The following is a 26,160-nucleotide window of genomic DNA, read 5'->3' on the forward strand; positions in this document are numbered from 1 at the left end:
TATGGAATTGTAATTAGAGGATTGTTGCGGGCCACAAATGCAGAGGCTTTCTTCTTTGTTGCTGGCCAAGACCTCTGGCAAATTCCCTCCCAGGTTACGGGTAGTAGGGCCAGGCCTTCGGGCTCTTCACCCCACTTGCCCACCTCTGCCTTACACTTATCCGTTGCACCCTTGTAACTTTCAAATCATTGCTGGCCACAAAGGAAGCTGTACTCCCGAGCTATGATCACTGCAGCTTCTTTGCTGACTCAAGCATCAGCTCGATTTGCATAAGTTCTGCAGACCCATTTCATATAGTCTTTTTGCCCTCCTCCTGTTACTGGCCATATCCCAACAAATTCGGACTGTGGTACACGTCTTCTGACTAGGGGAAAGCTTCTTGCTCAGAAAAACCCACCCCGCCTTTCATAGTCTTCTTGCTCTCCATCTGATAAGGTATGACTACTGCAGTGGCAGAAGCTGAAGATTCTTTACTGGCTTTGGACCGAGCATCAGCTCTATTCACACAAGTTCTGCAGGCCCATTTCATATAGTCTTCTCACCCTCCTTCTGGTTTCTGGCCATGTCCTACATCAGCACGAGCTGGACAAGTTCTGCAAGTGCATTTCATCCATTTCTGCACAGGGTTCGGGGTGCAGGTAGGGCCTTCCACTAAGAAGTTGAGGCTTGAGTTTCTTTTTTAAATTGCGGAGGCTTTCTTCTTGGTTGCTGGCCAAGACCTCTGGGGTCTGGGTAGCAGGCTCTTCGCTCCACTGGCCCACCTTTGCCTTACATCTCTCCATTGCACACTTGTAACTTTGGAATTATTGCTTCCCACAAAGCAAGCTGTGTTCGGGAGCTACGACCACCGCAGTGGCAGAAGCTGAGGCTTGAGTTTCTTTTCTGAATTGCGGAGGCTTTCATAGATTCATAGATGTTAGGGTCGGAAGGGACCTCAATAGATCATCGAGTCTGACCCCCTGCATAAGCAGGAAAGAGTGCTGGGTCTAGATGACCCCAGCTAGATGCTCATCTAACCTCCTCTTGAAGTCCCCCAGGGTAGGGGAGAGCACCACCTCCCTTGGAGGATGGGAGTCACCTCCAAGGAGGATTATTCTGCACTGGTCCAGTCCTGTAGGGAGCTGACCAGGAAAGCCAAGGCTGCAACTGAACTCCAGCTAGCTTTGAGCATCAAGGACAATAAAAAGTCCTTTTTCAGATATGTGGGGAGCTGGAGGAAAAGCAGGGGCAACATTGGACCCCTGCTGAACCAGATGGGGGAACTGACAACTGACATCCAGGAAAAAGCCAACCTATTAAATAGGTACTTGCGTCAGTTTTCATCAGCCCCATGGGACACCCATGCCCGCTACAGGGCCAGGAAGTCCGGGTGAGGGTGATCCCCTGCCCTCCATTAATGCTGACTTCGTGAAGGAACATCTTGAGAAGCTGGATACCTTCAAATCAGCCAGCCCTGACAATCTTCACCCCAGGGCACTCAAGGAGCTGGCAAGCATCATAGCCCAGCCTCTAGCGCGGATCTTTGAAAACTTTTGGCGCTCTGGTGTAGTGCCCGAAGACTGGAAGAAGGCCAATGTGGTGCCTATCTTCAAGAAAGGGAGAAAAGTGGATCCGGCTAACTATAGGCCCATCAGCCTGACTTCTATCCCAGGGAAGATCTTAGAAAAGTTTATTAAGGAGGCCATCCTTAATGGACTGGCCGACGCCAACATCTTAAGGGATAGCCAGCACGGGTTTGTTGCAGGTAGGTCTTGCTTGACCAATCTCATTTCCTTCTACGACCAGGTGACCTATCACCTGGACAAGGGAGATGAGATTGATGTCATATATCTTGACTTCAAAAAAGCCTTCGATCTGGTGTCCCGTGATCGTCTCTTGGAGAAACTGGCCAATTGTCGCCTTGGGTCCTCCACGATCCACTGGCTGGAAAATTGGCTCCGGGGTTGGACCCAGAGGGTAGTAATTGATGAAAGTCACTCATTGTGGTGTCCTGTGACCAGTGGGGTCCCCCAGGGATCTGTCCTTGGACCCCTGCTGTTCAACATCTTCATTAATGATGTGGACACTGGAGTCAGAAGCGGACTGGCCAAGTTCGCAGATGACACCAAACTTTGGGGCAGAGCATCCACACCAGAAGACAGGCGGATGATCCAGGCTGACCTGGACAGGCTGAGCAAGTGGGCGGATGAGAATCTGATGGTGTTCAACTCCGATAAATGCAAGGTTCTCCACCTTGGGAAAAAAAACCCGCAGCATCCTTATAGGCTCGGCAGTGCTATGTTGGCTAGCACTATGGAAGAAAGAGACTTGAGGGTCATCATTGACCACAAGATGAACATGAGCCTGCAATGCGATGCTGCGGCTAGTAAAGCGACCAAAACGCTGGCTTGCATCCATAGATGCTTCTCAAGCAAATCCCGGGACGTCATTCTCCCCCTGTACTCAGCCTTAGTGAGGCCGCAGCTGGAGTACTGCGTCCAGTTTTGGGCTCCACAATTCAAAAAGGATGTGGAGAAGCTTGAGAGAGTCCAGAGAAGAGCCATGTGCATGATCAGAGGTCAGGGAAGCAGACCCTACGATGACAGGCTGAGAGCCCTGGGGCTCTTTAGCCTGGAAAAGCGCAGGCTCAGGGGTGATCTGATGGCCACCTACAAGTTTATCAGGGGTGACCACCAGTATCTGGGGGAACGTTTGTTCACCAGAGCGCCCCAAGGGATGACGAGGTCGAATGGTCACAAACTACTACAAGATTGTTTCAGGCTGGACATAAGGAAGAATTTCTTTACTGTCCGAGCCCCCAAGGTCTGGAACAGCCTGCCACCAGAGGTTGTTCAAGCGCCTTCACTGAACACCTTCAAGATGAAACTGGATGCTCATCTTGCTGGGATCCTATGACCCCAGCTGACTTCCTGCCCTTTGGGCGGGGGGCTGGACTCGATGATCTTCCGAGGTCCCTTCCAGCCCTAATGTCTATGAAATCTATGAAATCTTGGGAGCCCGTTCCAGACCCTGGCCACTCTAACTGTGAAGAAGTTCTTCCTAATGTCCAATCTAAATCTGCTCTCTGCTAGCTTGTGGCCATTATTTCTTGTAACCCCCGGAGGCGCCTTGGTGAATAAATACTCACCAATTCCCTTCTGTGCCCCCGTGATGAACTTATAGGCAGCCACAAGGTCGCCTCTCAATCTTCTCTTGCGGAGGCTGAAAAGATCCAGTTTCTCTAGTCTCTCCTCGTAGGGCTTGGTCTGCAGGCCCAAGCTTTCTTCTTGGTTGCTGGCCCAAATCTCCAGAGTCTGGGTAGTAGGCCCAGGCCTGCGAGCTCTTCACCCCACTCACTGGCCTCTGCTTTACACCTCTCCATTGCACCCTAATAACTTTCAAATCATTGCTGGCCACAAAGGAAGCTGAGCTTTCTTCACTGGCTTCGGCCTGAGCATCAGCTCGATTTGTACAAGTTTTGCAGGCCCATTTCATAGTCTTCTCACCCTCCTCCTGGTTAGTGGTCATGGCCCAGCAAATTCGGACTGAGGTACATGTCTTCTGACACCCACCCACCACTCTGTCTCCTTGAGTTTCTTCTCTGACTTTTGGAAGGTAGGAAGATTTTAAATAAATAAGGATAACAGAAAGTAGTTTAAATAACAGAACATAGTTTAAACAAATAAAGATAACAGAAATTAGAAAGTGCCCCCCTACCTGAGGAGGCCCTTTTGGGATCATGTCTGGGTTCCCCCCCTTGACCCAGCCATCTTCCTGCTGGGATATGTTCAGTAACCAGGAAGGGCGTGCAGGATGCCTCCCTCTCCCCCACCCACCTGCCCATCTACCTGGGGGCCCCTCCCTCCCTGCCTCCCTAATCTTTGTGGCCAGCAAAGATTCCAAAGTTATAATGTAACGGAGAGTAGCACGGCCTGACTCAGACAGCCAGCTGAGTCAGGCTAGACCTACATCTCCACCTAAGGGGGCCCCCAGGGGACCATGCCTGGGCCCCCTCCCAACCCAGCCATCTTTCTTCTGGGACATCTTCAGTAACCACGAAGAGGGTGCAGGATGCCTTCCTCCCACCCACCCATGGCCAGACTCAGCCAGCCAGTTGAGTCTGGCCATACATGTCCACCTGAGGGGGCCCCTCCCTCCCTAACTAAGCTTTGCAGGTGGGTTTGCTTAGTTTTCTTTCTTGCAAGAACTGCTGGCTGCACACTAGCACTGGCCAAGCATTCAACCTCCCTCCATCCGATAACAGTCTACCCTGCAACTTTCCAGTAATACCATGACTCCATAAAAGTCATGTGGTTATCATCTTTTCGAAAAGCACCTCACCCACCCCACATTGGACATCCATGCCATATAGACCAAAAGTAAAACACTGCTGGGACATGGCCAGTAACCAGGAAGGGCCAGTAACCAGGCTGGCTACCTGCCTGTCTCCCCACCCCTTGCTCTCCCACCATGCAGCCCTCCATCCATCCATATCATATCAAGGGATTACTCAAGGGACCTTGACAGCATATTGTGAACTGGTGTTTTATTCTATTGTATTGCTTTTGCTGGCAATGGCTGTACTTTAAAAAAATGTAATCACCAGTTGACTACCAACAGCATTGTTTAGTAAAAAAAATGTCTATACTGTTTTAGCTTTATTGTGATTTCTCAATCGAATTGATTGCAAAAAACATAAAGATGCAGGAAAAAAATTCTAATTTGTACTTACTCCTGCTTGATTTCAGGGCATGGACCTGGGAGCAGGGTAGTGGTCTGCAGCCACCCAGGAGCAGGAGTGCAGTAGCTTTGCAGGCTGAACACAAAGCTGGTCAAGGTCTGTATTTCAGATTGGTTGGCCTCCCCTCCAGGCACTTTAATAATATGTCTTGGGATAGCCATCCGCTGCATAACATTTCTGGCCTCTTTATAGGGAGCAGAGTACTTTTTGAAACCCTGGCCTTGGCTAATTAGCAGCTCCCTGCTTAGCTAAGGTCCATCGGATGAGGACTTGCCAATACCTAGTGTACAAGAAGGGGGTATTACACATTTCTTTAATTTGAATGAAAAGAAGTTCTCTCACAATGATACTTTCACTGAATACACTTGATTCTGCAGAGACCTAGGTAGCTGAAGCGATTACCCTGGGGTGCCTTGGGAGTGCTGCTCCTCATTTCCCTCTCACCTTGTCCCTGTCCTTTTGAAAAAGCTGAGAGGAGAGATATGGTAAGGGAGGACAAAGCAATCGTGACTGGGGGGGGTGAGGAGGAATGGGGGAAGGCGGTCTGCAAACCTGGCTCCAAAAGGTGCTGCATGTAAGGTTTTGCAAAGAAAGCACTGGGAACAAAACAACATTTTTACATCGCACCTCCCATAACAGTACAGCCTGTAAAGAAAAAACTCCAAAAAAAAAGATCTTTTGGAGCTGCAGCAGCAAGCATTAACCCCAACCCCTCACCCCCCTTGGCAACCATGCATATGAAATGCATTATACTGCATTAAAGACTTATTAAAATCTTTAAAGACTTGCTAAAGGCCCTGGGAGGTCCATGCATGGAGAAGTTTTGCAGATTGCCTGCTTGCTGCTGGGGGTGGGTGGGTTGTTTAGTCTTTTTTCTCACAAGACATACTGGCTGCACCGCACCCTAGCTAGTACTTAACAAGCATTCAACCTCCTTCCCTCCGATAACAGTCCACCCTGTAACTCTTTGCAACTCTTTCCAGTAATGCCATGACTATAAACCACACCCCCCAAGCACAGCATCCCCAACCCCTCCCCAAGAAAACATGACACCTATATAGAGTAAATAAAACTTTACTGAAAACCCTGCAGCTTTAACAATAACTATATACAACTTAACAATATAATATATATGCAAAATGTAAAAATATTTTTAAAATCTGAAGATATTTCACTCTACTTTCCTGTTCACTATCTTCATTCATTACTGGCCTGTGGGCTGGTTGCCACCCCCAGCAAGTTCTGCCCGCAAAAGTTTTCTGTTAGGAGATGGAAAAAGGAAGAAGTGGAAGAGGAGGGGGGTTTGGCACACAGTCGAAAAACTGGACTTTTGCTCCTCCCCTCCACGCACAAGGTCAGTGGGACACATTACCTAAATATCACCTGGGATGCTGCATATCCTGGGCATCAGGTCTGGCAGGCAATGTCCTGCCCTTGGACTTTTGGTCGTGGTTCTGAAATGGAATGTGATGAAGTTCAGAAGGTTTGCTATATTGAAGAAAGTCATGTAACCACTCACTCCAAAGTTTCAAACTACTTGCAAAAACCTCACCATTACTGGTGATGCTGCAGCTGTTGTTGGGAGCTATGTCAACTGCAGTGGCAGCACACGTTGTGGGGGTGCAGGAGTCACAGGTGGAGGGTACGTGGGCGGAGGAGGAGGACATACACTATAGGTGGTGGGGGGGTGGAAGAATTAAGAGGGGGTAGAAAATGAAGGGATTATTTGTCTCCCCCATTTTAAAATAATAATTGGTCTGATTGGACCTGTCCCGACCTGAACTGTGCGCTGTGAGGGAGGAGCGAGGAGTGAAGGAGGGTAAAAAAGAACACACAGTGGCACCTACTGTCTAAAGGCCGGAACAAAGCACCCCCTCATGGCAAAGGGGATTAATTAGAAATCTTTGGAGTCTCTGGCTGTTTGCATGAACAAATTCACAGTTGGAGCGGCGTAACTGGAGAACATCGCAAATTAACACATCTCCAAGTAGTGTTAGTTTAAGGTGCTAAATGGACTTTAGAGTGGCGGGAACTCCTGGGTCATGTAAACACAAACACAGTTGTGTTGACATAAACGGGAAATATCATTTAATCTACACACACCCTAAAACCCTAATTCTGAGCACTCCTGAAGATCTGGATGTACATTCAGTTTGTTGCAGATTTGCTGGAAGTAGGGTGGATCTCAACATAGTATATAATATTATGTCAAGAAGTAAATGGAACCCTTTAAGTGATCCCATTGTGTATAAAGGCCTGGTGTTATTCCTCTGTGAATATTGATTGATAATACTGATATTTTTAAATGGCTGTATATCTTCTTATATTTTATTGACTTACATTTGTCAAATTGGGGATTTCAATATCTTGTTAGGGCAAAAAATACAACAACGACAACAGCCTGTATTCAAAGTATATTTAAAAATAAATTATCTCAAATGTTGTACAATTTATTAATTTTTAATAGTCAGTCATCCTGATATATTTACTTCTTTGGTAAAGCAACTCAAAAATATTTACTTGCTCTTCATATAATTAAAGTATTGATGATAGATGTATTGGTTCAGGTCTAGGTATGTATATAGAGTCCCTAACATAACTGGGCTATGAATCTTGGTTGGGACCCCCCCATTTATACTACCAAATAAGTAATTATGAAGCAGATATTAATATAACAACTGAAAACCATCTCTTCCCAGACCTACAAGCATGTTATTTGAGTCTGTAGAATGGAAATGCTGGTCTTATCACTAATCTGAGCCTCCTGGGTGATGATCTGAGTACCAGCCTCGAGCAATAATCAAATGAAGGAATGACTTAACCCATGTTTCAGGGTGGAGATAAGGTGTTGGTTGAAAAGACACAAAGGATGAAAGGGGAAGGAAAACCAATCTCTTTGTAGTGTAAGCAGATCAGCAGAAAAGTATTGCTTGGGGAATGGATAAATAAAGGGAGGACATTTGGCCAAAAGAGTGTGGGAATATGAACACAAAAACCATGGGTTAAATTCACCCTCGGGTCTCAGTAAGGCTTAAAATAGGAGGGGGGTCTTTGTTTGTAGATTATCTCTAAGTTTATTATAAAAGATGCCAAAATCACAGGTCTACAGCTTTTCACTAATTGAATATTTAAGTATGCAAAGTATGCTAATTACTTTCAACCTGAAGTCTACTCAGTTGTGTTTTAGAGGTGTATTTTACATCACAGCCACTTGGAGGACAGCAATGTGAGGAGACAGTATCCCTTAAGATCTCCAGAAATTGTGCTGAGGGCAGGTATTTTTTCTCTGCTGCTGCTTCTTTTACACAGGTGCAGTGGTCCTGCTTAGCCAGCCATTGAAGGGACAGGAGCAGCACAGACATTTGGGCCTCCTAACTTCCCCTTTTTCACTGTCCTTAAGTGTAAGAATTTCCTAACTGTGCAAAGACAGTTCATAATCTGGCCCTATAAATACAGGGGTCAATACACTCACTGTGTCTGAGTCCTGTTTCGACTCCATAACTCAAGTTATCAGAAATAGTGATGTTCAGTCACAAAATCCCTCTGCTCACTTAGTCTAGTGGGGCCAACCTTTTTGGCAGGCATGCCACAAGAGCTCCATCCCATCTCCAAGTGCCACTCTGACCCCTGAGCTGTTCTGCTTTCTGCTTTCTTCCTTGTGCTCCCTGCCCAATTTGCTGCTTTGCTTTCTGCTTCCTTCCCTATCTGCTGCCATACCTCCAGTCCCCTCCCTGATCTGCCACATGCCACACACAGGTTATCTGTGCCACCTGGAAGGTTGGCCACCCCTGCCTTAGTCTGTGATAAACATCAATCCCATAGGAGTTTGTTCTAAACTACAGGAGGTTTGTGGGACTGAGAAATCTCTTCTCTTTCTGATCCCTTTAAAAAACGCCTTTTTTCATACCCATAGTCTAAGAGAGAGGCAGAATCACTGGCAAACATTCTTAGATTAAATGTACTTTATCCCAGTTATGTTTTTTACTTGTTACTGTAAAATGTATTGAGTATATTGCTAGTAGCGCAGTGCATTCAACTAATATAATTTGAAATGTCATTATAGGGAGTGATAAATCAAGACAGTATGTTGGTATATTATCAGTGAGAATATTTTTTAACTCTCCTGACATTTGGAGTGAGCTTTCCCACTCCAAAGTCACAAAAAAAGGCTTTTTAGTGTTCAGAGTATATGGGGTAACTTATTTGTAGTGGAGTAACACCCAGAAGCCTTGGATAAGACAAGTTCCTATGATACTAGACACTGTAATAAGCAGAGATAGACTCTGCCACGATGATTTTATAATCTAAACGAACAAGACTGACAAAAGGGGGAGTGGGTACTGAGCACAGGGAACAAAAGTGACTTATACATCAGTGGCTGAGCCAGGAATAAAAACCCATGTCTCCTGCCTATGTTTTATGCTCTGTCCTTGAGAGCATACTGCCTCCTACAGATACCTGCCTAGCAGTTATCTTTTACCTTTAATATGTAATGCTTCTTTCGCATTAGTATACAAGGGCATGGAAGAGACTGATTTCAAGAAGTTCATGATCCGGACCTTAGCCTTGTCTTCCAAGAAATATTCAGAAGTATCCAGAATGGGAGGGATTCCAAAGGCAAGTGTGTCACCTCACTATTCCCTTTAACTGGATGACAACATTTTAACAGAGACTACAGAAGCTTCAATGGTCTGTCACTTAACAAATAACAGTTATAGTAGAAAGTCATGGAAATGGACACGCGCCCTCAAGAATGGACTTTTCCATCAGCATCTTGGATTGTCGGACAAAGCGTGGTATTTTCTCACCTTGTAGTTTCAGATTTCATTGTGATCATTTCACATTTCATCTGCTACCCCTGATTTCACTTTGAACACTCAAGTTGTAAATAGAAAGTGATGGTGCACTTACTAAAGAATCATGTTTTCACTGAAGCACATGTGAAAGTACATTGCTGTTTAAAGTAAGCAACTGTCAGAGAATCTACACCACTAATGGATCTGATCCTGGGTAGAAATATCTTAAAGTCCCTAAAAAAGGAGAATAATTGAACAGCTTACCAATATACCTCTACTAATAGCCTTATGATTCTGCCTAGCAAGGTGGATTTCTGGGCTTTAGCTTGCTTGGAGCAAAAGACATTGCTTTGCAAATTCATCATTGTTACCTGGTTGTTTTACAACCAGGCTGTAGTTGCTAAATGGAAAGTATCTTGCATTCATTAGAAGTTGGGTGAATGAAAATAGTTGTGAATGGTCCTGTTTCGAGCCGGGGATTGGACTACATGACCTCCTGAGGTCCCTTGCAACCCTAATTTTCTATGATTTCTGTGATTCTATGAGAAGACAAACTTTCACCCTCAGTTGGTTTCTGTTGTTTTTTTCAGTCAGGACTTTGGAACATGTGATACTGAGACAAGAAGCAAGTTGGCAGAATGGCAGTCAAAGGGCAGGAGGCAACAGCTGAAAATTGTTGGGAATTAAAACATCCTGAATTAAGGTATCTAAGTGTTATACTGATCCCTACCGCCCCCCCCCCCCCCCTCCCTCCCGGTAGCCTTGTACAAGTTACCTTGAGTGGCCTATTACGGAGATAGTTAGTATCAGCTGTGAAGTTCAGATCTACATTCAAATTTTTCCGAAGTTTGACTCTGGGTCTTACAGAAGACATACTTCTAATAATATTTTCATGTGTAGTTCACCAGGGCAGTTGAGGTTTAATTAGCTAAGGTTCCATGATGATCTGAGGATGTTCTGTATATCTGCCTATATACAGGTTAAAAATTCTTGTTGAGATCACAAAGTTATGATATTGCTGTTGCTAAAGCTCCATGTAGATATAGAATCCACTGCTTGCTGAAGGCTCAAGACCTACCCACCAGTTTAGGGAAAAGAGAGAATCATTAACCCCGACAGGCTCCCACAGGTATCTTAAGGAAGGTGACTGGAGCTGGGGTGGCCAGCTTCGGGTGAGTGGAGAGAAGCAGAAAATTTCTAAACAGGGCAAAAAAGGAATAGATGATAAAATAGGCATTGTAAGTCAAGAAGGTCAAGGCTTTTGGAGAGACAAACCTTTGGGAGAGGAAGAGACTCGTGTGCTTTTGTGGCAGGGGTTTCTGGTTTAACTGTGGGATCAACCAAGACCAGATAAATCCAAGCTTTCTGATTCTGAAAAAAAACCTTGATCTGCAGAAAAAAGGTTCCTGAACGCCCCCCCCCCCCCCCCCCCAACAGCTCTGCCCAAAACCAAAGAACCTCCTAAAACAATGAAGAGCTCCAGACAGGGAAATTATTTCAACGGTGGCATAACTAGTGTGGGGCGACTGGGGCAAATGCCCCAGGTGCCAACTTGGTGGGAGACAAGGAAACAACTATCATCACAACTGAGTGATTACTCTGGTGGTGGCAGCAGGAACTGAACGTTGTGCTGCCCCTATGTGTGACAACTGCCCTGGATGCCCGGTTGCATAGTTATGCCACTGGATTTCAGGGTTTATTATCATGTCCAAGTCTGTATTTCTTATGCTACCTAAGTAAAGAGCAAGAGTGTTTTAGAACAGTGGTGCCCAACCTTTTCAGCTCATGGGCTGGATGCGCAGTTCCAGGTCCCTCTGTGGGCTGGATCTGGCCGATGGGCCTGATCCAGTTGCAGGGTGTTGCACAGCCCAACCCATATCCATCTGCCTGGGGAGGGGTGGGGATCATCCTGGCCCTAATCCAGACATGCAGCAGGAAGGGTTGGGAGCAGAGTGACCTTCATCTAGATACATGAGTGGCCCTGATCCAAATGTGTGGGTGGAGGGGAAAGTAGCTGAGTCCCAATTCAGACATATGGAGTGAGAGTGGTGAGGGGTAGCAGCTTTGATTCAGATGTGTATGGGTCATGAGCTAAACAGCCCCAATCTAGATGCACACAGGTTGGGGGTGGGGTGCAGAGCAGGGGCTGAGTGGTCCTGATCTGGACACATGGATTGGGGGTGGGGGAGCAGCCTGATACCATCTGGATATACGGGAGGCAGGCCTGCCCTTGATCCCACACGGGGGGAATATTCTAGGCAAGGGAGATATGGCCATATGCAGCTTCCACTGCTCCCTGCTGCCAATTTTCTGATCCATGGGGATCCCTGCAGACTGGCTATCATGACTTCATGGGCTGTATTTGGCTTGCAGGCCAGAGGTTGAGTATCCCCAGTTCAGAATCCTGGGAAAAGATGTCTGTGTGTCTGTTTGCTTCCACTACTTGCACCTTAAAATCTAAATTGTAGAGCAAGAGCACCCACACAAAGGCCAGTCAGTCTCACCTCCATCCTTGGCAAAGTCTTTGAAAAAATTATCAAGGCTCACATTTGCGAGAGCCCGGCAGGAAAAATTATGCTGAGGGGAAACCAGCACAGGTTCGTAGCAGGTAGATCATGCCTGACTAATCTAGTCTCTTTTTATGACCAGGTTACAAAACACCTGGATGTAGGAGTAGGGGTTGATGTCATTTACTTAGACTTCAGGAAGGCCTTTGATACGGTATCCCACCCCATACTGGTGAACAACTTAAGAGGCTGTGACTTGGATGACTACACAGTCTGGTGGGTGGCGAATTGGCTAGAGGGTTGTACCCAGAGAGTCATAGTGGATGGGTCGGTATCGACCTGGAAGGGTGTGGGCAGTGGGGTCCCGCAGGGCTCAGTCCTTGGACCGATACTCTTCAATGTCTTTATCAGCGACTTGGACGAGGGAGTGAAGTGTACTCTGTCCAAGTTTGCGGATGACACAAAACTGTGGGGAGAAGTGGACACACTGGAGGACAGGGAACAGCTACAAGCAGACCTGGACAGGTTGGACATATGGGCGGAAAACAACAGAATGCAATTCAACAAGGAAAATGCAAAGTGCTGCACCTAGGGAGAAAAACGCCCAACATACCTACTGCCTAGGAAATGACCTGCTTGGAGGCACGGAAGAAGAAAGGGATCTTGGAGTCCTAGTGGACTCCAAGATGAACATGAGCCGTCAGTGTGATGAAGTCATCAGAAAAGCTAATGGCACTTTATCGTGCATCAGAAGATGCATGATGAACAGAACCGAGGAGGTGATACTTCCCCTCTATTGGGCGCTGGTCAGACCGCAGTTGGAATACTGTGTGCAATTTTGGGCGCTGCACTTGAAGAGGGATGTGGATAACCTGGAGAGGTTCCAGAGAAGGGCCACTCGTATGGTTAAGGGCTTGCAGGCCAAACCCTATGAGGAGAGACTAGGGCACCTGGACCTCTTCAGCCTCCGCAAGAGAAGGTTGAGAGGCAACCTTGTGGCTGCCTATAAGTTCATCATGGGGGCACAGAAGGGAATTGGTGAGGCTTTACTCACCAAGGCGCCCCTGGGGGTTAAAAGCTAGCAGAGAGCAGATTTAGACTGGACATAAGGAAGAACTTCTTCACAGTTCAAGTGGCCAAGGTCTGGAACGGGCTCCCAAGGGAGGTGGTGCTCTCCCCTACCCTGGGGGTCTTCAAGAGGAGGTTACATAGGCATCTAGCTGGAGTCATCTAGACCCAGCACTCTTTCCTGCCTATGCAGGGGGTCGGACTCGATGATCTGTTGAGGTCCCTTCCGACCCTAACATCTATGAATCTATGAATAAAGGGGGTTCTGAGGTGGAGTGTGTTTCTAGAGCAGAGTGTTATATGATCCTATGGGCTTCTGTCCTCCAGTGGGACTACTTATATTCTTAAATTTAAGCAAGTGCAGTTATTTTCAAGACTGAAGCTTGAAACACCAAAGCAGAAGAAATTCACAAAAAAGCATATTGGTCAAAATATGTTAGTAAATAGATTATTAAAAAATAAAATAAAGGAAAAACTGTCTAGTTATACTCATGGTGTAGGGACTTCCTTTATTGCATGACTAATTTACACTCATGCTGAAACCTGACTGGGCAACCTCAGCAAGTTCAGTCTTGAAAAGTGTCCACAATCAGGCTTGGCTAGCATTTTTTATTTCTATTTTGTACCTTTCACCTACCAACAGCAAAGAAAAAAATTAAGTAGGAGGTAAATGAGAGCTACTATGAAGATAATTTATTTGTTCTTTTATATAGGAACACTTTTGACCGGGTAGAGATTGGATGCATTTTCACTCTTACTTAAAGCAGAAGGTAGGGCAGGGTGGCACCTTAAAACTAACTCATTCCAAAGGGCATAAGTTTTTGTAGACTGCAGCCTACTTCATCAGGTTCTATAAACCTTAAAAAAGCGTATGCCTTTTGGAATGAGTTATGGTGCAACCTTGCCTTGTCTTCTGCTTGACTTCAGACTAACAAGGCTAAGTACCTCTCCTTCTTATTTAAGGAAGTGTTAGGAGAGGTAGGCTGCATTGTTCCTGTAACTCCCCTTGCTGTCCAAATGGTAAAGTGGCAGAGCAAAGAAAAATTGTAAGACTGCTTCCCACTCTCCCAACATACAGTTGGTTGCCAAGGCAGTTGCTTCCTTGAATGGGAAGAAAGCATTTAATGTCTACTATGAAGAAACAAATAGGAAAACTAATGAAGACATAATGCATAATCAAAGTAGGTGGGTTAAATGTTGTGAAACAGAAACATACTGAACTGCACAGAGCAGCAATACTTAGTCTCTGGTCCATGCCTGCAGAGCTACATGGCTTGCAGGGCTCCTCCTTAATCCAGAAATTTGACAGTGGGGGACTGGTGGCAATTATCACTACCCCTGCTCTCCTGCCACTAAATTTCCAAGCCCTGTGGGCCAGATTACATGGTTCTCTGCAGGGGATCAGGGCCATGGACAAGATCTGGAGCACAGGGTCAGGGCCAGAGCTGGTGTGTGGGGCTGGGGCCACTCACCAAGCAAGTTTCACGCACCAGATCAGGCCTATGAACTGGATCTGCACCTAAGGACCAACCCTGCACCGTTTATCTAATCCATGGGGCTGAAAGGTTGGGCACCATTGACATAGATCAGGGGTGGGCAAAGTGCAGCCTGCGGGCTGGATGTGGCCTTCCAGGCCATTCTATCCGGGCTGCAGGGCCTCTAAAAATTTAGAAAATTAATATTTATCTGCCCCGGGCTGCCTGTCATGCAGCCCTCAATGGCTTGCCGAAACTCAGTAAGCAGCCCTCCACCTGAAATAATTGCCCACCCCGGCGTAGATCACCCTTCCAATCATTTTGGGAAGAAAGCATTGTTTTCTGGTTGCATGTCTCATGGTATAGAGATCATGGTATGGTGACACATACATATTCATGGATAAAGGCATTAATTATTACACCTTTTAGGGTGGGCAAAGCTTCTGGGAAACTCCTGAGAAGAGGATGGATTCCTGGTGGGCATACAGGTCAATTTGAAAGCAGTTTTGCAGTGTCAGAGAAGAATTAGGTAAATTAATGTGTGTCAAGAATCTGCCCTATGATCTCAAAGAAATTAAAATACCGTTAAAATTAAAAGCAGAAAATACTAGTGATGAGCTGTTATAAACAATAAATAAAAAGTGTTATCTTTTTTCACTTGAGCACAAGCTAGATTTTTAAAACTAAGATAAAAGGTTCACTCATTTTGTAAAGAAAAAATCTGCAGCAGGACCAAAAGAATCTGGGAGACCATGGGTGAATCTATACATGCTATTAGCATGGAGCAATAAACTCCAGTGCAATATGCTGTTTATTACTTCAAAGGTGCCACATTTAAATATGTTTCCAGGACTGTAGCACATTGAGCCAGGTCAGAGAAGCCCTGGCTGACAAAGGGTCAGGCTAGGGCTGCTCCAATCTGGCTCAACGTACTGTGGAGGGGCTGGATGAGGTGCAAGGGTGCTTCAGTGTGGGCCTAGCTGGCAGGCAGCCCCACATTTAAGCACCCGTGTGCCCCAGCCAGCCCCTTCAGCATCTACATGTGTGCTGCTGCATACTAAAGAACTTCACCATAGGATGGTAGTTGTATTGACAAGTACTAACCTGTGATGGCGTTAATTAGTTTTTTGTGGCCTAATAGGGCCTCACATGCAGATGTTGAGACTTTACTGAAGAGCTAATTAGGCAGCTCTGCAGTAAGCATCTCTTGTAAATGCACCCAATGTCTGAGAAACTTGCCTCACTATCAGTATTGAGATTTCTGCCCTTTTTCAACTGACATTTTTTAAATTTAAAAACGATTTAATGAAAATGTGTGTGTGGAAAAGAAGTGCCAGGCTGGCAATTCTGATGGCCCTCACATGCTGTTAACTCACAAAAGTACCTGATAAACTAACCTCAGGGCTGTACAGTCACATTGTAAAGCATGCTGTAAACCCCTCTCAATTTTGGAAATGTAAAGCTTATATAAAAAGCTTATAATGTGGGAATTCTGAAAAGTTCACAGTCAGTTTGGATTAGTTTTTCTATATTTGGATGCTGAAAACACTGGATACTTTTATACAATCAGGGCTCCAGAGGATGTACCATGCAGCTTCAGTCACTTCATTTGATAGACATTATTATAAAGTTTTATAAATCTCCTATCAATACAGGCAACCCCCGCTTAACATGGTCTTGCTCAGCACTATTTCACTATAGTGCTCATTTTAAATACATATCTAATTCCACTTAGTGCTCAGTGAGTTTCATTATAGCGCTGAGCAGGCAGGTGGGGATGAGGAGGGAGAAGTGACGGCAGCAACGAGAAGTGGCAAGTGGGCTCAAGAGCGTGAGCATGGGGGCCTGCGGCCAGGACTGGCAGGGCCCAGGGTGGGGCGGTAGGAATGCAGGGCTGGGGCTGACACGTGGCTGAAGCGGCAGCAGTGGCGAGAAGCAGCGGCAACCAATTATTTTTATTTACATTATTACTCCCTATGGTCTGGCTATGGGCTGACTCATGTTTGGGTCCTCCCTTCCCCTGCCTCTATATGCCCTGAGCTATCTTGCTCCTCTCCTCTCTGGGTCAGCTCTATCTGAAGATCTAGCCGTTCCCTGCCGAATGGCTGACTCTTCCCCTCACTCAGGATCACCGCCTGAGTTCTCTGCAATCCTCTGTCAGCTCCTGCTGAGGCTCTCTTGCTGGGTAGAACTCCTCCTCCTCCCTCTGGTCCCCACTACTCCCACCTGCAGTGGTGGTGATTCCTCCATATCCTCTGTTGTTTCCTCTGCCTTTGCCGCTCCTGCCAGCTGATGGAGTCACTTCCCACTTGCTTCCGGCGCTGGCGGCTTGTTCACGGTCGCTGTCACTGCGGCTGGTGTCAGGAGCCTCCTTTGGTTCCCTGTTCACTGCTTTCTCTTCCCAGCGCTAATCCCAGAAGCGGCCTAGCGTCCCCACACTCCCCGGGTCCTTCCTCTCTCCTCCTCTTCCTTGTCTGTTCGCCGCATTTATCCCTGCCGGACGGGGATGCTTGTGACGTCACCGGCCGACCTCAGCTGAATAAAGGCACGGCTAATGAGCCACGTGGGCTTCTCTCTCTGTTCCTGCTGTGTTGCAGCTCCTGTTGAAGGTAAGTAGTTTTTTCTTGTTTTGTCTTCCCTGTGTGTTTGTTTTTCTCTCTCCTGTCCCTCGCACCTCTCATACCTTTCCTTTCTTGTCCGGGGTCTTTCCCCCTGTTCTCTCCTGGGACAATATGTATATGATATTTAGTTTTATGTTTATATATATTATAACTCAAAAATTGTATATAGTTAAGAACTTTGGGCTTGGGCTAACTCTATAGAGGAAAGAGGGATCTACTTGAAATTCTGGCATCCCTCTCACAGCACCCCCTGCCTACCCATCCTGTCCTATTGAGAATAGGGCACACTCCTGGGTGTACCCGGGTTACACAACTTTATAAGATTTAAAATTTCTGACAAGCAACATATACACTGTTGCAAGATGCTGCATCATACTTGTAAGGTCACTACACCACACACTAAAACAGCTCCAGAATAGAGAAAGGTTTTATAATAGCAGTTACAACACAGATGTAACACAATTACTAAGCAAGAGGGAGCTTGTCATAGGTTGATATAGCACAAGCTTCCAGCAGGTGGCAACCAAGAACTATTGACAAAAATCAGGAAACACATATGCAAGGTGCTTTCCAGGTTTTGTTTTTTGTTTTTTTTGCAAAGATTATAATTCTCAATCTCTTTCCAAGCAGACTGCAGCTCTAATGCATCAGAATGTATAAGGAGTGATTTATTATCAGAATTCTGTGATTCATTACTAATCTAATGATGATGAAGATTCTTGAGATGGGCCTAGATTCATAATGCTGTGACTCTGACTAACAGTTGAGGAAGCTTTTTTTCAGTTTTTCCCAGTTTGATTAAATTAGTGAGCATTTCAGTGGACGCTCAGAAGAGAATCCCATACCTGTTCTTTAAATCCCATGGAAGTTGTGTGACCCAACTGACCATGGATTTCCATTTCATTTAAACAGGCTTCTTTTCATAATGATGGAAATTGTGAAAACATAATGAGAACATAAGAAAAAATATAATCTGGTGTATGGAGCTTGGAGGCTGCTCTCGGTCTAGTTTAGAGAAATAGGCCTAAGTGGAAACTCATGTATGAAAATTGCACATCAGCAAGGGGGAATTGACCTGGGCAAATAAGCCTGTGCAGGACCCAGACGTGAAGAAGCCGGTGGTGGTGGCGATGACGGTGGGCAGGGGTAGGGGTGGCGAATGGCTGGACATGAAGCCGGCAGTGGCAACGGCAGTGGTGGAGAGTCACCAGCACTTGGCAGGCCTTGAAGGAGGGGCCACAGCAGCTCCACCTGGCTCTGTGGGGCCCCCCCAAAGCGCAGGGCCCAGGGCAGTCACCCCAATTTGTACCCCCACAGGGATGGTCCTGTCAAGAACTGAGGTTAAGCTCAATTTTAGATTCAATTTAGATCTGAATTTCATGAGTTGATTCAACAATGCTCTGTGTGCCCAGTCAAAATTTTCTAACAGTTGCAGGTCTTACTAGACCACGCGACTCTCTCTTTCCAGAGATCACAACTGTCAGTTGTAATCAAAGACATTTAAAGAGTTGGGGCAATTTTCTCATTTAACTTGTGGGGTTGGAACCCAATGGGGAGAGGTAATAAGAAAGAACAAGACTTTTGAAATTTAGCATTAGCATAACTAGTTGAACAGCATGATCATGCTTATACAATTGACCATGTCATCTATTGAATTTGTATGCATTTATGAGCAGCAATTTAGAGTAATTGTGTATCATTTTATATGAATCAGAAGAACTTATTTTCTGGCAAAGTTGTTCTGGAATGGGAAGTTTTCTCTGTGACCTCTCTGTATGTTAAGAAATAGAAAATTCGTATTAACTTATGAAGCTTAAGTTCAGCTGACAAAACTAATGTAATTTTAACAACTCTTTATTATATATAGAACTTACATATAGCTATTTACAGTTTGAGGTAACAGCTATACTGTTGTCCTTGCAAGGTTTTTGCAGCTGCCTGCTCTTCTTCCGTGACCTGGAAATTCCGTTTACCTATCCCAGAGGCTCATGGGATAACCTTTTCTGGACACTCTGTATGTCTAGGACCTACTCTATATCACAAAACATTTAACGAAACTCCTGATCTGCAAGGTACACTGATCTGCAAGGTATGCTGAGTACCTTCAATTCTGACTGGAGCCCCTGGGAGTTTAGGACATTCAGCACCTCACAGGATCAATCTGTAACTGCCGTTAATTATTCACTTGATGTACTGGAAATGTAATGCAAGTAGCAACCATAACTCTCCAACAAAATGATTTTCAACTCCTGGATTGTGCTCTGTGTACATGTGGAGAGTTCCACTGATGTCAGCTCCGGTGGACGTTAATGGGGGTTCTAACACAGGAAAAGAGCAGAATGTTAGTTTAAATCCAGTGTATGAATCTGAAAGAGAATTCTGCCGTAAATTATAAATCTGAAGTCTTACTAGAAATTATAAACCAGAAAGTCAAACTTGAGAGAATAAACCTGGAAGGTGTCAAGAATAAAGCTTGCCCTTGTTTAGAAAGAAGGAGGTTGATAAAAAAGGCAATATAAACATGGCAGCAAGACTGAGAGAATCAGTTAGAAAAGAAGCTTTTGGGAGGGAGAAATCTTGGACTGGAAAGATTAGCTATCCTGGGGATGAGCTTTTGGGTTCAATTAAAAGTCTGATTAATGCCAAACTTCACCTTTTTTGTGTGTCATATTGCTCATATGTCCTTGTTATTTTTTTCTTCTTTTGTTGTTTGTTTGTTTCCTTGTTCAATTTACTGATTCAGTTAGAGACAGAAATACACTTCCTTTTTTTGGTTAGGTCTGATCCTACTCCTCTTGAAAATCTTCATGCTTTTTCTCTGATTTCACTGGGACTCAGATTAAATGTGTATGTGTCATTCAGCCTCACATTGGGTCTGATTCTCCTGAATCAGTTTTTCACCAAAAAATATAATTATTGTAGCTATTTCTGAATTTCATTGGTAAAACTGAGATCAAAATCAGAACTACACAGCTCTTACCAAGGAAAAGAGTTCATAGTTTTCATTGAGAAGTAACATTGGATTATATCATTATAAACTGTGTCATAATGTACCTGTATAAAGGGACAAACTTAAGCGGTGCCAGCAACTGTCACTTTAGCACAGGGGTAGGCAATGTTTTTCGTCTGGCGTGCTAAAAAAACTGCAATGTCCACCTTGTAAGGTGTTGGAGTGCCAGCACTCCACAAAAACAAAACCGGGGCAGAGGGGGTACATGGCAGGACGCACTGCATATTTAATACTATTAATAATAATTAATATTGCTTTTATTTATTTTAATTTTTTTACAGTAAATAGAGAGCTGGTGTCAGGCAGGGAGCAGGGGCTGCCCCAGGCCTCTGCTACTCGGGCCACAGCGGGGGGGCCCAGCAGCACTGGAGGTGGGGCCCAACTGGCCCATGCAGGTCCGTGGGGATGGGGCGCAGCCACCCTGCCCACAAAGGGATGCTGCCTGGCTGGGGCAGGACGCCGGGCCTGGAGGGCTCCTGCTTGGTCTCTGTGTGTGCCGGGGACAGTGTGAGTAGGAGCTGCAGCCACAGGCTGTTCCCCCAGCTCTGGAAACAGCTGCCGCAGCCAGTTCTCAGGGCTGAGGCAGCCGGGAGCCTGCAGGACAGCGGCTCTGTGCAGTGCCTGCCCCAGCCCTGGTCCCTTGAGGGGCACTGCAGGTGGGCAAGGCTGGGACCCGGACAGGCTGAAGCAGCCGCCGTGGCTGTTCTTAGGCTCCAGGGGGCTCCTGCGGCCAGGCCTCTGAACCAGGGATGGCTCTGCTCTGCCTGCGCTGTGCCTAGCATACAAGGAGGCCGATCCTGAAGAGGGAAGCCCCCCGAACCCGGCATCCTGCCCCAGCCAGGCAGCATCCTCATGTGCACAGGGTGGTTGCAGCCCAACTCTGTGGAGTTGTGTGGGCCGGGCCAGTGCCCACCACGGGTGCTGCTGGGCACCCCTGCCTGCCTGCCCACCACAGCTCGAGCCCACAGAGCCCCAGGGCAGCCCCCACTTCCCACCCAGCCCCCGCCTTCCTAAGGGCCCGACCGGGCTGGCTTGCCTGCGGTGCCTTCCCCCACACCGCCCAGACCCTGTCCCAACCGCCCATACCCAGCACTCGGCACCTCAGTACTGCCCCAGGTGGGACAGGGCATCTGCATGCCTCGGCAGCTCCCTCCAGGGGCCAGCCAGGCAGAAGTGTGCAGCCTGGGAGCATGGGGCGGGGGCCATACAGCACAGACAGCTTCCCTACCTGCTTTCCCCTGGCTCCGTCCTGGAGCCTGCTGTGGTGCTGTGATTTGTGGCTGCACAGGAGAGCCCAGAGCAGCAATTTAAAAAAAAACAACCAATTTATTTGTGTGCCTCCCGGCATGCCAGGAAAAATGTCTCCACATGCTACTAATGGCACACGTGCCAGGGGTTGCCGACCCCTGCTTTAGCTTTTCTGGCCTTTGAATGCTTAATTATGCAACCTTAATATTCTCTAAACATATCTTTATGTAGGACATGTAATAGTGTTAAATAATTAAGGGCCTGATGGTGCAACCCTTACTCAAGCAAGTAGTCCCTTAGGGCCAGATTCTATCCCAACTATTAGGCATGTCAGTAGATTCAGAAGCTTGAGTAGGACTCTATGCCATCCTGCTTGAGTTCCTGAAAAACTGTTAATACAAAAGGTGGGCATGTCCTTGTCCTCCCCCTCCTCATTTTCCTCACTATTTTTGGTGACTCAGACTTAAGAATAAGATGATGGTGTTTTACAATAGAAGATTCATAAATTCATTCATAGTTTGTTAGGGGCTGGAAGGAACCTTGCAGATCATTGGGTCCAGCCCCCCTGCTCTAGGCAGGAAGACAACTGGGGTTAGGTGACCCCAGTGAAGTGACTGTCCAGTCTCCTCTTGAAAACCTCCAGGGTAGGTGACTGCACCACCTCTGGAGGGAGTTTATTCCACAGTCTGGACACCCTGACTGTGAAGGAGTTTTTCCTGGCATTGAGCCTGAAGTGGCCTTGCAGGTAGTTTGTATCCATTGGTTCTGGTCTTCCCCAGGGGTGCCCTAGTGAACAGCTGCTCACCGAGCTCCTGATGCACTCCTCTGATATAACAGTAAGCCGCTATCAAGTCCCCTCTCAACCTTCTCTTCTTTAGGCTAAAGAGGCCCAGGTCCCTCAGCCTTTCCTCATATGGCTTGCCTTGGAAGTCCCTGATCATATGGGTGGCTCTTCTCTGGACCCTCTCAAGCTTTTCCACGTCCTTAATGACGTGAGGTGCCCAGAACTGGATGCAGTACTCTAAATGCAGTCTCACCAGTGTAGAGTACAGTGGGAGTATCACTTCCTTAGTTTTACACAAGATGCATCGGTTGATGCATGCCAGCGTGTTATTTGCTCTGCTGACCACCGCCTTGCACTGATGGCTTATATTCATGCGATGGTCAATCATTACCCCAGGTCCGTTTCGGCCGTGGTGCAAGTCAAGCTGACACTACCAAGCCTGTATGTATGTTAAGGGCTGTTTGCCCCCAGATGGAGCACTTTATACTTCGAAGTGTTAAACTTTATCTGGTGCTAGTCTGCCCAACTCTCGAGCCTGTCCAAGTCTGCCTGTATCTTCAACCTATCTTCTGGCGTGACCACACTGCCCCATAACTTGGTGTCGTCCATGAACTTGGCCAGTGAGCTTTTCACTCCCCCATCCAAATAATTGATAAAGATGTTGAAAAGGACTGGTCCAAGCACAGAAACCCTGAGGGACACCACTGGCCACTTCACGCCAGGACGACACAGATCCGTTCATGAGGAATCTCACTGCCCTGTAGCCAGTTTCCCACCCACTGAACCGTCAAGCAGCTCAGCCCACAATCTTCCAGTTCTTCCACAAGGATATCTGAGATACTAGATCAAAAGCCTTTTGGAAGTCTAGGTATATAACGTCTACCTCATCTCCCATGTCCAGGTGGCGAGAGACTTGGTTGTAGAAGGAGATGAGATTGGTAAGATAAGACCTACCCATGACAAAGCCATGCTGGCTGTCATTCAGAATCTTACCTTTCGCAAGCGTATCACACATAGATTCTTTATTGAGCTTTTACAGGATTCTCCCTGGGAGAGAGGTTAGGCTGATTTTCCCTGGGATGGAGGTATAGTTGCCCAGGTCCTCCCTCTTCCCCTTCTTGAAGATGGGCAATGTTGGCCCTTTTCCAATCCTCAGGGATTTCTCCTGTGCACCACGAATTCTGAAAGAGCTTTGCCAGGGATTCTACGATGACCTCAGTCAGCTCCTTCAGCACTCCTGGGTGAAGTCATAGATTCATAGATGTTAGGGTCGGAAGGGACCTCAATAGATCATCAAGTCCGACCCCCTGCATAAGCAGGAAAGAGTGCTGGGTCTAAATGACCCCAGCTAGATACTCGTCTAACCTCCTCTTGAAGACCCCCAGGGTAGGGGAGAGCACCACATCCCTTGGGAGCCCGTTCCAGACCTTGGCCACTCGAACTGTGAAGAAGTTCTTCCTAATGTCCAGTCTAAATCTGCTCTCTGCTAGCTTGTGGCCATTGTTTCTTGTAACCCCCGGGGGCGCCTTGGTGAATAAATCCTCACCAATTCCCTTCTGTGCCCCCGTGATGAACTTATAGGCAGCCACAAGGTCGCCTCTCAACCTTCTCTTGCGGAGGCTGAAATGGTCCAGTTTCTCTAGTCTCTCCTCGTAGGGCTTGGTCTGCAGGCCCTTGACCATACGAGTTGCCCTTCGCTGTACCCTCTCCAGGTTATCCGCATCCTTCTTGAAGTGTGGCGCCCAGAATTGCACGCAGTACTCCAACTGCGGTCTGACCAACGCCCTATAGAGGGGAAGTATCACCTCCCTGGACCTATTTGTCATGCATCTGCTGATGCACGATAAAGTGCCATTGGCTTTTCTGATGGCTTCGTCACACTGCCGGCTCATGTTCAACTTGGAGTCCACTAGGACTCCAAGATCCCTTTCCACCTCCGTGCCACCCAGCAGGTCATTCCCTAGGCTGTAGGTGTGCTGGACATTTTTCCTCCCTAGGTGCAGCACTTTGCATTTCTCCTTGTTGAACTGCATCCTGTTGTTTTCTGCCCACTTGTCCAGCCTATCCAGGTCTGCCTGCAGCTGTTCCCTGCCCTCCGGCGTGTCCACTTCTCCCCATAGCTTTGTGTCATCTGCAAACTTGGACAGAGTACATTTCACTCCCACGTCCAAGTCGCTGATGAAGACATTAAAGAGTATCGGTCCAAGGACCGAACCCTGCGGGACCCCACTGCCCACACCCTTCCAGGTCGAGACCGACCCATCTACCACGACTCTTTGGGTGCGACCCTCTAGCCAATTCGCCACCCACCGAACTGTGCAGTCATCCACATCACAGCCTCTTAATTTGTTCACCAGTATGGGGTGGGATACCGTATCGAAGGCCTTCCTGAAGTCCAGGTATACGACATCCACCCCTCCTCCTGTGTCCAGGCGTTTTGTAACCTGGTCATAGAAAGAGACTAGGTTGGTCAGGCACGATCTGCCCGCCACAAACCCATGCTGGTTTCCCCTCAGCATAATTTGCCCTGCCGGGCTCTCACAAATGTGAGCCTTGATAATTTTTTCAAATACTTTACCAAGGATGGAGGTGAGACTGACCGGTCTATAGTTGCCCGGGTCCTCCTTCCTCCCCTTTTTGAAAAAGTCCATCCAGTCCTGCTGACTTATAAATGTTTAGCTTTTCTAGTTGGTATTGCACCAGCTCAGCATCCACAGTAGGGAGGGTGTCATTCCCGGCATGCCCCCTTTAAGCCTTATCTCGCTTGTCTTTCCCCTTGGTCCAGTGAAATACTGAAGCAAAGTGGGCATTCAGGAGTTCATTTTTTTCCTGAATGTCAGTTACCAGCTGTCCTGAGGTGTTAAGCCGGGGTCCCACACTTCCATTTGTTTTCCTTCTACTGCCTATATACCTAAAGAAGGACTTCTTATTGTCCTTGACTCCTGTGGCTAACCTAAACTCAGTCACCACCTAGGCTTTCCTGGTCATTTTCCTACAAGTGCCGGCCACTATTGTATAGCTCTCCTTGGGGAGCATCCCTAGCTTCCACTGTGCTTACACCTCTTTTTTCTTTTTAAAAAGGACTGTAATGTCCCTATTAAGCCAGGAGGGCTTGCCAGCCCTTCTGCTACCTTTCCTCTTTGCAGAAACAGTTTTCTTTTGTGCTTCAAGGATCATGTCTTTGAGCAACAACCACTCTTCATGCACCCCATTCACCTTCCCTTCCCGGTCCCACATTGCCTCCCCTACTAAAGCCCCGAGCCTGTCGAATTCAGCATTTTTTTAAGATATATTAATAAGTTTTCAGGGTTTGAATAGGGTAGAATGAATTGCACATAAGACCTAAGTGCACATAGATGCCAAATAGATGGATAAAATCTAGCCCTTAATGAGTGTGTCTACACATTCATTAATGTGCTGTAATTACGGAAGATTAAGTTTAGTACTTGTAATAACAGGTATTAACTTAATGCACTGTAATCGGTGCTACTGCACAGCAGTGTCAGCATACTTTTTTGTGATGCTAATGCACAGTAGACTAATTTTATTGCACATTAGCATGGCTTTTGCCATGACATGCTAATGCACAGTAGAATTAATCTATTGCACACTTAGTGTCTCGTGTAGATGTGTCCAATGACAATGAAACTTCTCACATGAAAACTGTTTCTTCTTTGTTATCCTGAATAATACGTTGGAGAATTAGACTCTAACTCAAATATTATCACTTGTGTACAGGGGAAAACTCAAGGAAGTTAAATCAAAATAACAACATGAGTGAATCTAAAGTTCATTAGTTAAAACAGCATTAGACCCTTGTTTTTGTGGTAGACCATTCAGTTTATCCTTGATACTGAAAGAGATTATGGAGCATGTCATCAAGGAATCTATTTTTAAGCACTGAAAGGACAACAAAATGATTAGAAATAGT

General features: G+C 46.5%; 1 protein-coding gene and 1 long non-coding RNA gene across 5 annotated transcripts in view; one reads left to right on the forward strand and one right to left on the reverse strand.

Annotated features, from left to right (window-relative positions):
- Positions 1 to 5,778: 5,778 nt before the first annotated feature.
- Positions 5,779 to 17,031, reverse strand: LOC132248538 (uncharacterized). Its single transcript, XR_009459759.1, has 3 exons — positions 16,793 to 17,031; positions 6,093 to 6,174; positions 5,779 to 5,979 (listed from the first exon to the last, which is right to left on the reverse strand). It is a non-coding gene; the product is annotated as an uncharacterized LOC132248538 (long non-coding RNA).
- Positions 17,032 to 17,118: 87 nt separating this feature from the next.
- The window catches only part of NSUN7 (NOP2/Sun RNA methyltransferase family member 7), a 70,306-nt gene continuing 61,264 nt past the window's right edge, over positions 17,119 to 26,160 (forward strand). For 3 of the 4 annotated variants that reach the window (XM_059721665.1, XM_059721662.1, XM_059721661.1), the window contains exon 1: positions 19,215 to 19,276. The gene's annotated coding sequence lies outside the window, so the exon portion shown is untranslated. Of the gene's footprint in view, positions 17,176 to 19,214; positions 19,277 to 26,160 lie in introns of those variants that run through there. The other variant, XM_059721663.1, reaches the window with a different exon arrangement.

The sequence above is a fragment of the Alligator mississippiensis genome, chromosome 2 (genome assembly GCF_030867095.1).
Source record: "Alligator mississippiensis isolate rAllMis1 chromosome 2, rAllMis1, whole genome shotgun sequence".
Classification (NCBI taxonomy): domain Eukaryota; kingdom Metazoa; phylum Chordata; order Crocodylia; family Alligatoridae; genus Alligator; species Alligator mississippiensis.